Below are 13,191 nucleotides of genomic sequence, written 5' to 3' on the forward strand. Positions count from 1 at the left end.
TGCTTTGAGTTTGTGAGTGCCTTTAAGTCTGAAGTATGTCTCTTGTATGCAGCATATATGTGCGTCTCATTTTTTTATCCAGTTGGCCACCCTATGCATTTTGATTGGAACATTTAGTCCATTGACATTTAATGTAGCTAATGATGAGTAGGTACTTGTTGCCATTTTGTTACTTTTTTTCTGGGTGTTTTAGTAGTTCTCTGTTTCTTTCTTCTTCTCTTGCTCTCTTACCTAGTAGTTTGATGGCTTTCTTTACTATTATGTTTGGGTTCCTTTCTGTTAATTTTTTTGTGTATTTATATTATGTTTCTGGTTTGTGATTAGCAAGAGGTTCATACATAATATTCTATGTATTTGGCAATCTTTATTGAGTTGATGGTCTCTTTATTTTGACCTTTTTCTAAAAGCTCTACTCTTTTACTCCCCTCCTCCCACATTTTATGTTTTTGATATCATATCTAACCTCTTTTATGTGTGTGTGTGTGTGTGTGTGTGTATCCATTACCCTCTTATCATGGAAATAATTAATTTTAGTACTTTTGTCTTTTGACCTTCATATTATCTTCATAGATGGTTGATCTGCATCCTTTACTGTATTTTTGCCTTTACCAGTAATTGTCTTGCCTTTTTATTTTTTTTTTTTGGATAATTTTCTCATTCCTATTTGTGGTCTTCTCTTTCCCAGTTAAATAAATCCCTTTAGCATTTCTTGTAAAACTGGTTTCTTGGTGATAAACTCCTTTAATTTTTGCTTGTCTGAGAAACTCTTTATCTCTCCTTCCATTCTGAATGATAACCTTTCTGGGTAGAGTATTCTCGGCTGTAGGTTTTTTCCCTTTAGCACTTTAAATATATCTTGCCACTCCCTTCTAACCTCTAAGGTTTCTGCTGAGAAGTCAGCTGATGGCCTTATGGGGTTTCCTTTGTATATAAGTTGTTGCCTTTCTCTTGTGGCTTTTAGGATTCTTTCTTTATCTTTAATTCTTGACATTTTAATTATAATGTGTCTTAGTGTGGGCCTCTTTGGGTTTATCTTGTTTGGTGCTCTCTGTGCTTCCTATACCCAGATGTCTGTTTCCTTCCTTAGGTTAGGAAAGTTTTCAGCTGTTATTTCTTCAAGTAGAATCTCTGCTCCTTTGTCTCTCTCTTCTCCTTCTGGGACACCTATAATACGAATGTTAGTGCACTTGATATTGTCCCAGAGTTCCCTTAGACTGTTCTTATTCTGTCTAATTCTTTTTTCTTTTATCTGTTCAGCTTGAGTGATTTCCTCTAGTCTTTCATCCAGCTTGCTGATCCATTCTTCTTTATCATCTACTCTGCTATTGAGTCCCTCTAGTGAATTTTTCATTTCCAGTATTGTATTTTTCGTCTCTCTCTTTTTTTTTTTTAAAGATTGGCACCTGAGCTAACAACTGTTGCCAATCTTCTTTTTTTTACCTGCTTTTGTCTCCCCAAATCCCCCCAGTACATAGTTGTATATTTTAGTTCTGGGTCCCTCTAGTTGTGGCATGTGGGATGCTGCCTCAACATGGCCTAACAAGCGGTGCCATGTCCGCGCCCAGGATCTGAAGCCTGGACCACTGAAGTGGAGTGCATGAACTTAACCACTTGGCCATGGGGCTGGCCCTCTGTATTCTTCATTTCTGATTGTTTCTTTTTCATATTTTCCAGTTCTTGGTTGACATTCTCGCTGTGTTCATCCAATCTTCTCCCAAGATTAGTGAGCATCCTTATGAATTTTTGTTTGAACTCCTTGTCAGGGAGATTGCTTATTTCTGTTTCATTTAGTTCTTTTTCTGGAATTTTGTCCTATTCTCTTACTTGGAACATATTCCTTTGTCTCTTCATTTTTTCTCTTTCTCTGTGCTTATATCTATGTATTAGGTGGCTGAGCTATGTCTCCTGATCTTGGAGAGGTAGCCTTATGTAAGAGATGCCTTATGAGGCCCAGCAGTGAGCTTTCCTCTTGTCACCAGTTCCACGTGTTCCTGGAGTGACCCCTGTGTGGGCTACATGTGTCCTTCTGTTGTGGCAGGGTTGCTGTTACTGCAAGTGCCTGGGGAGGCTAGGCTGTCCCCGCAGCTGGCTTGTTGTAATGCTCAGCTGCATGGGGCTGTTATGTGCTCTTCAGTCACTTTATCAGGCATGGGGAGCCCTGGCCACAGTTGGCTGCAAGATCTAACAGCACATTCCTGTTGCAGTTTTCTGTTAAGTGAGTAGGCCCCCAGTGTGGCTGGTTGCTAGGTTCAGGGGCTTACAATTGCAGTAGGCCTCTGGCCTACAAGGCTCTTGTCAGCTCTCTCAGGATTATAGTTGAGCGGGGCAGGCCCAAGACATGGGAGTAACCAATTGTTTCAGCTTTGGAAGGTGGGACTGATCCCCTATGTGGCTTTTTGAGAAGCACAAGTCTTCTGCAGCTGACAAGCCCCACTACCCTCAGGGTCACCCACACTGTCAACACAGTCCTGCCCTGTATGTGCACCCTGACACCCTGAAGCATAGTCAGTCACCCCAGTGCAGAGGCCCCACACACTCCATCAAAGTCCTACACACACCCACTCCTCGCGCATGCCCTGCTCTGCAGAGGCAGACCCACTCCCCAGGTGCAGAGGATCCAGGCACCCAGCCTATGCAGGCCCACAAGTTGCCTGATGTCTTGCTGTTGGGTGGGGTCAGCCCCTAGGGCAGGCTCTCTGCCCTGGGTGAGCTGGATTAAATTAGTGCTCTAGTGGGCAGGGCAGCCCCTGGGTGACAGGCCAGGTGAAAAACTCCAATGGTGTCTGCCAGTGTCTGTGTCAGCACACCTGTACTAGGTCATGGTAATGGCTGCCGCCAATGTCTCAGTCCCTGGAGAGGTCTCACCTCTCACTGAGATGCACCCACAGCAGATCAGGCAAGTCTCTTTTTTACCAAAGGACAGTGCACCTTTTTTTCTGGTGATTTTAGGTTGTTTTCCAAAATGGGTAAATTTGTGTCTGGGCCCTTTAAGAGCTGGCTTTTTCCCCCTTATGTCTGATAGCTTTTCTGAGGGTATTCCCCATTGTTGTTAATAGCCAGCAAAGCTGGATATATCATGACACTTATCTCAGTTGTGTTTAGTCCAAAGGGTGTTTATAGTGGGAAGGCTCCCTTGCTCAGGTACCTCTCTCCTCCAGGGAAGACTGCGTACCTAGGATTGGTCCCGGTGAGCTGTGAAATGCCATGGCTTGCGAAGGTGGCTGTTTTCTCCCCAGAAAGGAATTTCTGCCTCTTTCACCTCAGTCAGGACTGTCCCTTGTTGCAGGGGTTCTTTTTATCCGGTTTTCAGTTCTCTCTTAGGGGTGATTGTTGGCTTTTTTCAAGATTTTCTCTGTCTTTGGTTTTCTGCAGTTTGAATATGACTTGCCTAGGTGTCAATTTTTTGGCATTTATCTGTTTGATGTTCTCTGAGCTTCCTGGATCTGTGGTTTGGAGTCTGTCATTAATTTTGGAAAATTCTCAGCCATTATTACTTCTAAAATTTCTTCTGTTCCTTTCTTTTTCTTCTAGTATTCCCATTACACACATGTTACACCTGTTGTAATTGTCCCACAGGTTTTGGATATCTTGTTCCCGCCTCCCCTTTTTTTTCGTTCTTTTTTCTCTTTGCATTTCAGTTTGGAACATCTCTATTGATGTATCTTCAAGCTCACTGATTCTTTACTTGGCTGGGTCTAGTCTACTGGGGAGCCTATCAAAGGTATTTTTCATTTCTGTTACAGTGTTTTTGATCTCTAACATTTCCTTATGATTCTTTCCTAGAGTTTCCATCTCTTCTCACATTACCCATCTGTTCTTGCGTGCTGCCTACTTTTTCCATTACAGCCCTTAACATATTAATCGTAATGATTTTAAATCCTTTATCTGATAATTCTAAAATCTGTATTATATCTGCCTCTTCTCCTGGTGCTTGCTTTGTCTCTTCACACTCTATTTGCGTGTGTTTGTGTGCGAAAAGTATTTCTTGTAATTTTTTGTGGAAAGCTGGCCATGATGTATGCGGTCCTAGGAAGTGAGGTAATCAGGCTTCGAGTGTGAGGTTTTGTGTTAATCTGGCTAGAAGCTGGACTGGCTGTAACACTTGCTGCAGCTGTCTTGCCAAAGGCTTCAGTTTCTTCTAGTACCTTGTTGGGTTTTCTCTCCTGCTGCCTTTGTTTTTTCCTAAGAATTCTTTCTTAAATAGCCTCTTTGGCCTGCAGCTCTCTCAATTGTAATCTACAGTTATTATACCTGTTGATGTGGTGGCAAGTGGTTAGGGAGGGGACATTTTATAACTCAGGATTAAATTATAATTCTTTTTTATTTTGTTTGTTTTTAGTGGGTCTGAGTCCCTGGGCTGTGACCTTTGGGAGCATTTCTTCGGTCTCCTCCCACCCCTGTGTGAGACAGGAAGGCTGGAGGAGGTTGGAGTTGTCCAACTGCACTTCACTCAGATCAGATAAAGCTCTGGTAAAGCATTTTTCCTGGGGCAGCCCTTCGTTCCAGACAAGGATCTGGGTGTATTTCAAAATGCTTACTCTTCCCCTCCCCCGCCCCCGTCATCATCCCGTCCTCCCCCCGCCCCCCCCCCCCACCCCCGCAGGAAACATAAAGTGATTTCTCTCCAGTCTTTTTGAGGAGAACCTGGCAGCCTTCTGGAGATGAAACCCACAAACATGTGGGGGCGCTGTACGACTAGATCTGTGAGATAATGGAACATATATATTGGTCTTTGCCGCCGGTTCCTGGCACAGAGCTCCTAAAACCTTTGTAATTTCTTAAGCGATAAGAACTCTAGGAGCATCTTTTGTTCTGATATGGGTCTTTGACCTCTGTTCCTGGCACAGGGCTCTTGAAACCCTTGGAATTTCCTGGGTGATAGAAATGTCTTTTGTTCTAATGAGGCAACTCTGGATAAATTTCCAGGATGGCTCCTGGATGACGGCTGGTTACTGGAAAGAGCAGGTCATGATTAGAAGCTTGGAATTTTCAGTCCCTGTCCTTTCTTTGTAGGGGAGAGGAGCTGGAAGTGGAGCTAATAATTGATCCTGCCTACGTGAGGAAACCTCCAAAAAATCCCAGCAGTATAGGGTTTGGAGAGCTTCTGGGTTGGTGAACATGTGGGGGGTGCCGAGAGAGTGACACAACCAGAGAAGGCGTGGAAACTCCCCACCTCTCCCCACGCACCTTGCCCTATATACCTCTTCCATCTGGATATTCATCTGTATTCTGTATCATAGCCTTTATAATAAACAGGTAAACATATGTTAAATGTTTGAGTGCTGTGAGCCACTCTAGCAAATTAATCGAACCCAAGGAAGGGGTCCTGGGAATCTCTGATTCGTAGCCAGTTCTTTAGAAGTACAGGTAACAACCTGGACTTGCGACTGATGTCTGAAGTCCAAGGAGGAGGTTAGTGGAACCCTCAATCTATAGCCGTATATACTCAGTCAGAGTACAGGTGACAATCTGGGCTCGTGATTGACATCTGATGTAGGGGCGGGGCAGTCTTGTAGGACTGAGCCCTTAAGCTGTGGGATCTGATGCTATCTCTAGGTAGATAGCATGAGAATTGAGTTGAATTGTAGGACACCCAGCTGGTGTCAGGGAGAATTGCTTGGTGTGGGGAACAGCCTCCACACATTTGGTGACCAGAAGTGTCAGAAGTGAAGTGTTCTGTGTGAGTAGTAAAGGAGACACATGGGAAAGAAACACAGTTGGGAAGAACTGGGGTTTTCCTTTATAGGGCCCCTAGGAATTTTTAACTCTCAATCTAGTCCACACTGAACCTCCAGCAATCTATCAATTACCACCAGAAGCGTTCCTGCTGGTTACGACACCAGCGGCTCCAGCAGTTTCTGCTTCTGCCCCGACCCCACGGAAGCTAATGGGGCAGTTTCTCTGTAATCCCTGTAGCGCAGGTTTTTAGGGTGGGGTTTGCCCTGTGACCTCAATTCTCAAATGGATCTCAGATTTGCAGTTTACTCAGCTTTTTCTTATTATGAGAATGGAAGGGATGACTTCTGAGCTCTTTCCACATCCAAGTTGGCACTGGAAGTCTGTGCGTATGTATATCATATTTTTTAAACACTTAGTAAATGTCATCCTAAACATTTTTGGTTACTGTTATTTGCAAACAGAGTGCCCTTGGAGCACTTACAGTTTGGAGGGCGAGGCAGAGACTAGACCGATCATTGCCTCAGTAAATAAATGCTATAAATGGTGAGAGGGGTCAAAATGCTCCAAGAATGTCTAGGAAGGAACCCGAGCCACCGAGCTGGGGGGTCAGCACAGCCTGCCCTGCGGCAGTGACAGTGCAGGGGGGCTGAAGGTGCTGGGGCAGAGAGGAGGGGTGGAGGGGCCGGCCTTGAGGAGGGGGGAGGCCCCAGCTTTTCCACGTCCTGGCCCAGTGCTCTCCTTCCTTTCTTTGTTTTGTCCCTATTAGTCATCTTCACCTTTAGCTTGACTTCTCAACTCGACTGCGTTCACCTGGGCTGCTGGGTGAGAGGTCGTTTTCACAGTGGAGATGCTGTCTGGAGCCTGTGCTGGGGGTGGAGAGTGGGGTCTGACAACCTCCTCCTCTCCTATCTGAATAAAGCTGCTTGGGCCTGGTTACGGATTCTGGAAGAAACCCACCAGGAGAGCTCTGGTCCCCAGGTTTTGCTACCACCAGCCTCCAGAAAGGCAAGCGAAGGTCAGAGCCAGCATTCTGTTGGCTGCTGTACACCCTTGATGTGTTAGGCACTCTTCTTTGATAGCACACCCTCTGAGATAAGCATTATCATCCCCATTTCACAGACAAGAAAACTGAGGTTCAAGAGGGGTGCTCATTTGCCCAGTCTCCAGGCAGCTAGAAAGATGCAGGGCTGGGATTCAAACCTAAGGGTCCTAATTTAGGTCTGAGCTCCTCCCCTCTACCCCTTCCCCACAAAGACCAGGCCTCCCCAGTGTGAGAGAGCCATGCTCTGTGTGGCCTCAGCTGCCAGCATCTGTCCCCAGATGTACAGGCAGATGCTGTGGGGGATTTAGCGGCAGGCTTCATGGAAATTTGGCTGGGAGCCTCCATTGTCTCAGCATTTTGTAATCTGGCCCTGGGCAGGGGGCTAGGGGTGGAGGCCACTTTTCCTGGGAACTCAGGCGACGAGGGGGTGTGAAGCGTCAGACTGGGACCCAGGCCAAGAGAGCAAGAAGAAAGTTGGGCCTTGGCCAAGCTCTGGGCCCTTGGGAGCAGCCAGCTGGATGAAGCCACGCAGGCTGGGCCAGATGCGGGCCAGGGAAAGTTGCAGAGTTGCTGGCGACTCCTTGTCTGATGTGACAATACAGAGGGTGAAGTGATGCCATCTAGGGAAACACAGGGGCCTCTGGTCCCCAGGAAAGGAGCCCAATCCATTATGAGGGAGCACAGAGGCTTCTGGGAGGAGGGAGCCACTGTGTGCCGAGGCCAAAGAGATGAGCAGAAGTTGGCCAGGTCCTTCTGAGGAGGGAAAGCAGTAAGAAGAGCCTGTTGATGAGGAAATGTCTGATCCATTGTGGGGGTTTCAAGCTGTTCAGTTGGTCCCAAATGTCAGATGTGAAACATAGCATAGCAAGAAATGAGGCTGGGGTCCAGGTGGAAAGGTCCAGGTGTCAGATATAGCATGGGACATAGTTAAACCATAAAAAAAGATTCATTGATTATCTGAAATTCAAATTTCACTGGGCTTCCTGTATTTTTGTTTGCTAAATCTGGCAATTCCAGACTTGGGAGCAATTGGACTTAATTCCTAGGTAGTGGGGAGCCATCAGAGGCTTTGCAGAAGGGGGATGACATGATCATATTTACATTTTAACAGGAGGTGGGCACAGTGCGGACTGAACGGGGCAGGACTGAAGAAGGAAAGGAGACCAGCCAAGAGGGAAGCTATAGCGATGAAGAGTGGGTGGACAGATAGGGATTTATTAAAGAGGTAAGGTGATGGGCCTTGGTGATAAACTGAATGTGGAAATTGAGAAAACAGGGCATCAGGATGACATCCAACTTTCTGGGCAACTAGACAGACGGTGGTGACCTTTCCTGAGCTAGGAGCAAAGGGAGAGAGGCAGGTTTGGGAGGAGAGAGAAGCCAAGTCCAGCTTTCAACATGAGACCATCCTAGAAGAGATGTCCAGGAGATAGCTGGAGATGGGGGTCTGGAATTCAGGTGAGAGCCCAGGGCTGGGGGTCTGCATTTGGCAGTGGTAAGCTTTTGGAGTGAAACCACTGGAACCTTGGGAATGGAAGAACGTGCTCAGGGAAAGAGTAGAAGAAGGGAAGGAGACTGAGAATGAACCCTGAGAACTAGCAATAGCTTAGGGGAAGTGGAAGGAAGAGAAGCCAGCAAATTAGACACAGAGGCTGAGGCCAGAGGTTTGGAGAAACACAGGAAAGGTCTTCACGACACTGTGCCCCCCACCCCCACCCCCACCCCCAGAAGCTAAGGCAGGACAGAGTGGGAAGAAGGAGAGAGAGTTCGAAGGCGTCAAGCACTAGCAAGACATCAAGTCACGTGAGGGCAAAAAGTAGCCCGGTGGATTTGGCTACTAGAGACCTGAGGAGGGGCGTTTCAGTGGAGTGGTGGGGGCAGAAGGCAGGTGGGAAGGGTCAAGGAAACAGTGAGAGGTAGACACAACTCTTTCCTGGACTTTGGCTGTGAGCCACTGAGACATGGTTAATCCCCCAGTCATCCTCTCCTTCCCCAGGCCCCACCAAACTGACAGTGAAGGAATAAAGCAAGGATAAGCCAGCCCATGATGACAAAGATGCCAGGAGAGGAGGCACCAGCAGAAAAAAGATTTCAACAAATCTTTGGAAGATGAGATGCTAATAGAGAAGTGGCAAGCAAATTCATGGCTACAACCTCAAGTGTCTGCAGAGGGCATAAGGAGGAGGAGGGAGCCAGATGTGTCCTGAAGAATCCCCAAGAGGCCCAGGTCTTGGATGGACCAGGAATGGTTGGAAGTCTGGACACAGAGCAGTTGTTCCCCAGGTCTTATAGGTATAGATGACTATACCCACAAGTTTAAGGGCATCAGTTTCTTCTTGGAGGAAGAAACTAATCCCCAGAGTATGGACTTCCACTGATGATGATGACAGGTCTGCACATCCTTCAATCACCTTTCAGTGGAGCCCAACCATGAACATCGAGCTTCCAATGTCCCCAGGGTCACTGGTGCCTGCCTCCTTCACCTGGGTTGGCTCCATTCTCCAGCTCTCTAGGGTGACCCCCAGTAGCTCCCATCACTTCAACACCAAGTCCAGTGGAAGGGACAGTGCTCTTCCTCTGTATCTCAAACCAAAATCCTGGCATCAAGCCCTATTGGTCCTGATTAGTCTGACTTAGGTCACGGGTCATCCCTGAACTGATCATGGCCAGAATCACGGAAAGTACTGATGGGTTCAGCCCAGATCACATGTTCCACCCCCCAAAAAGGAGATGGAGTTTGTGACTATGAAACACACGGGCTGGGGCACAAGTTCCCCCAAAGCCACATCAGGGTACTTTTGCCCCAGGAAGAGAGAAGATGCTGGGCAGCAAAAGTAACTAACATCCAGGTCTGCCACTGGGTCCTGATTCTGGGATCCCTGAATTCTGGGGACCCTTGCTTCGAGGCCCTCAATACATGTTTGTGGAATGGACAGAAGGACAGATGAACAAGGCGTCTGTCCAGCTCCCAGTGAGAATTAATTATTTCCCCTCTTGTGCCTCTTTTTTATTTACCTTTACCACCAGCCTAGCAGAAATTCATATCTTTGTCTTGTCCATTTCATATCCTTAGCACCCAGCACAGTGCCTGGCACAGAGCAAGGGCTCAGAGAATATCTGAATGAATGAAGAAACTCATCTACAGGCAGAGCTCCCAGTTTGGCCACTTACCCTCTGAGCCTCATTTTCCCCATCTGCAGCCAGTGGATGCTGCTCTGGAAATCAGGCAGCCATGACAACACGAACAGTGGCTCCATGAAGAGGAGCACTGAATGTGGATGTCACCAGTCCCAGCAGGAGCAGCCTCTCACATTGATCACTGACCTTACAGGACACTCCCAGCCCTGGCATGGAAGCAGTTAATTGCCCTCCTAAACTACAGGAAAACTGCAGCTGCACGCCACCTCCTCTTGTTTGCCAGATCCAGAATCTAATTTTGCTAAGGTTGGAGGACTAATCCATTTAGCAGAAGTCATGGGGGAGGGAAGTGAGAAGTTAGTGATGGCTCCCAGGAGATTGAGGTTTGGAATACGTTCAACTCTTGGCTGGAAAACTCTGGGAGATGAATCGTGGCCCTACGTAGAAAGGGCATTGTTGTGGCCAGAACTGAGCAGGGATAGAAGGGGCAGGGCTCCTTCGGAGGTGGAGACTCCCCCATCACTGGAAGCATTCGTAGGGTACCCACTTAGAGAGGATGTTGTACATGGGATTAGAATGAGTGCTTCCTTCCCTACCCAGTTCTTAGGATTCCAAACCAGCCCACGGTGACAGGGCATCTTCTGGTTGCTGGCCACTGTCCCAGGGGCTGTACACCAGCTGGCTCCCTTAATCCTCCCAACAGTCCAGGAAGGGAGTTGTCCATAGATCCATTTTGCAAGTAAGAAAACCGAGGGGCCAAGTTGCTTTCATCTGGTCCCTCCAAGAAAGAGCAATAGTGATAGGCAGCATTGCTCAGAACTGGAGCCCAGGTGGCGGGCTGAGCACGTTACTCACATGAATTCACTGAATCTTCACAACTATTCTATGAGGTAGGCATCCTCTCCCCATTTTACAGATGTGGAAAACTGAGTCTTGGAGAGATTTATTTGTCCAACCTCAGAACATCAGTGAGCAGTAGCACCCAGATGCTAACTGAGTTCTGCCTGACACCAAAGTCTAGGATTTTAACCAGAGCAGTCATTGCAAACTGAGGTTTTCAGTTTCTGTCTGTTGTTTTTCTGCTGAGGCTCACTGCTGGGGATGGTGCAGGCTCCTGGCAAAGTGCCCCTCATGTGCTGGCTTTCTCTTTGGGGAGAAGAACCAGAGACCAAGGGGAAGTGGGACCAGCTGCAGCTATTCCAACCTCCTCTTCCCACTCCCTGCATTGCACCATGGAAGAAGCAGCTACAACAGACAAGGCTCGGCCTTATCCAGCAGGGCTCTGTCCTGCAGAGAGAGGGGCTCACAATGCCAGGGAAGAAACGCAGTGGTGGCAGCATGGTCCTGGGTTGGACCCCAGACCCTGGTCCTTTAAGGAACGAAGCTGCGCATTCCTCCAGGACAACATGGGGAAGGAGGGTCCCAATATTTCCTGAGCACCTACTGTGTGCCGGACATGGAGCACATTCCATCTATTCTCTCATTTATTCCTGACATTGACCTAGAATACTTATCTGACATTAATTAGCCCAGGAGGCCTGAGGATCACTCCAGCCTGCGGGACTCTGATGCTGCCATTTCTTAGCTTCCTTCTGCCCTATCCCCTTTCTCTACAGTCCCCAATGTCTCCATCTGTAGCTACTGTCCACCCACTACCTGAGGTCGCCCTGGCCCTGACCCTGGCATGACATTTGGGAGCATCCTAGTGCCACCTGGTGGCTGGTGCTGGAAGAACAAGGGGCCAGGGTGGAGAGTCCCGCAGCCTGGGTGTAGGCAGGCGGGTTGATTTGCTCACTGCCCTGCTGCAGAAAGCATCTCAGGCATTCGAAGGATGCATAACATACAACCAGAGCAGAAAATAAGAGTGTGGAAAAAGAAGAAAGAAACACAAGGACGGGAGCACAAAGGAGCCAGGGATGAAGTTAAAGTATAGACCGTAAGGATCTCCTGCAGTGGAAATTAGGAAATTTTGAAGATGCCTTTTATCAGCTACTCAAGGCACAAAGAAATGAGGGGAGCATCCACGAGCCATGGCCAGCTGAGAACTCATCTTAGTTCTCACTCCATCAGTTTTACAGGTTATACACGGGTACAATGCACAATTTCACGCACGAAACGCACACACACACCCCTTCACCACCTCCTTCCAGAAATCGTGTTGGGATGTGCAAGGAGAGGGAAAGCCTTACCATGCAGACTTGAAAAGTGATTCAAGGCATACATTTTTTTTTTTTTTTAATTATTTTTATTTTTTTTATTTTTTATTTTATTTTTTTTTTAAAGATTTTATTTTTTTCCTTTTTCTCCCCAAAGCCCCTCAGTACGTAGTTGTATATTCTTCGTTGTGGGTCCTTCTAGTTGCGGCATGTGGGACGCTGCCTCAGCGTGGTTTGATGAGCAGTGCCATGCCCGCGCCCAGGATTCGAACCAACGAAACACTGGGCCGCCTGCAGCGGAGCGCGCGAACTTAACCACTCGGCCACGGGGCCAGCCCCTCAAGGCATACATTTTAGAAAGGAGAGTCACAATAAATAAGATAAGATATTCACAGGAAAAAAGATTCAGATATACATTTGAAAAGACAGTAATCTTTCAAAAAAAAAAAAAAAAACGGGAGTATAATTTTGAAGGAAAACCCATTAAGGATAATTCTGCTAGTTGGGTTTTTAACTTTTGGGATATAAGGTATGAAGTTCTCTTTTTTATTTTTAGGTATACTTTTTGGTGAGGAAGATTGGCCCTGAGCTAACATCAGCTGCCAATCCTCTTTTTTTTTCTTCCCAAAGCCCCAAAGCCCTAAAGCCCTGGTACATGGTTCTATATCCTAGTTGTAAGTCCTTCTAGTTCTTCTATGTGGGATGCTGCCACAGCATGGCTTGATGAGTGGTGTGTAGGTCCACGCCCTGGATCTGAACCGGTGAACCCCCAGCCGCTGAAGTGGAGTGCACAAACTTAACCACTATGCCATGGGGCCGGCCCCGAAGTTCTCTTAATGTGAGGGGGCTGGGTTCCCTTCCCACTATACTCTTGCTATGGAGGCCACACCTCAGCTCTAAGCCACCTTGCAGGTGGCACAAAAAGGGAAATGCAGCCATTTACACAATCCCCAAAGTCTACGAATGAAGACAAACCAATTATTCAGGATAAGCATGACTTAGGTACTAAGATAAAAATAAGTTGCTCCCAGACTGGGTGAGGGGTCCCAGAGGAAGAAGATAGAGTGGAGAAGATGAGTGACGTCCTCCGTCACAGCCTCCCCACAAGCCACTTCATGGGGCATCACACCCAATCCAAAGATGGGACCACTCTTCTGATGGGGCCAAGACCATGCT

At 47.3% G+C, this 13,191-nt stretch overlaps 2 long non-coding RNA genes across 2 annotated transcripts in view; one reads left to right on the forward strand and one right to left on the reverse strand.

The window, feature by feature from the left end:
• The window catches only part of LOC138920747 (uncharacterized), a 26,186-nt gene extending 16,049 nt beyond the window's left edge, over positions 1 to 10,137 (reverse strand). Inside the window, exon 1 of the long non-coding RNA XR_011432488.1 lies at positions 9,893 to 10,137. This is a non-coding gene — a long non-coding RNA (uncharacterized lncRNA). The remainder of the gene's footprint in view (positions 1 to 9,892) is intronic.
• LOC138920746 (uncharacterized) overlaps positions 1 to 12,417 on the forward strand; it is a 25,963-nt gene extending 13,546 nt beyond the window's left edge. Inside the window, exons 2-4 of the long non-coding RNA XR_011432487.1 lie at positions 7,833 to 7,946; positions 8,718 to 12,074; positions 12,360 to 12,417. This is a non-coding gene — a long non-coding RNA (uncharacterized lncRNA). The remainder of the gene's footprint in view (positions 1 to 7,832; positions 7,947 to 8,717; positions 12,075 to 12,359) is intronic.
• Positions 12,418 to 13,191: the final 774 nt, after the last annotated feature.

The sequence above is a fragment of the Equus caballus genome, chromosome 25 (genome assembly GCF_041296265.1).
Source record: "Equus caballus isolate H_3958 breed thoroughbred chromosome 25, TB-T2T, whole genome shotgun sequence".
Lineage (NCBI taxonomy): Eukaryota > Metazoa > Chordata > Mammalia > Perissodactyla > Equidae > Equus > Equus caballus.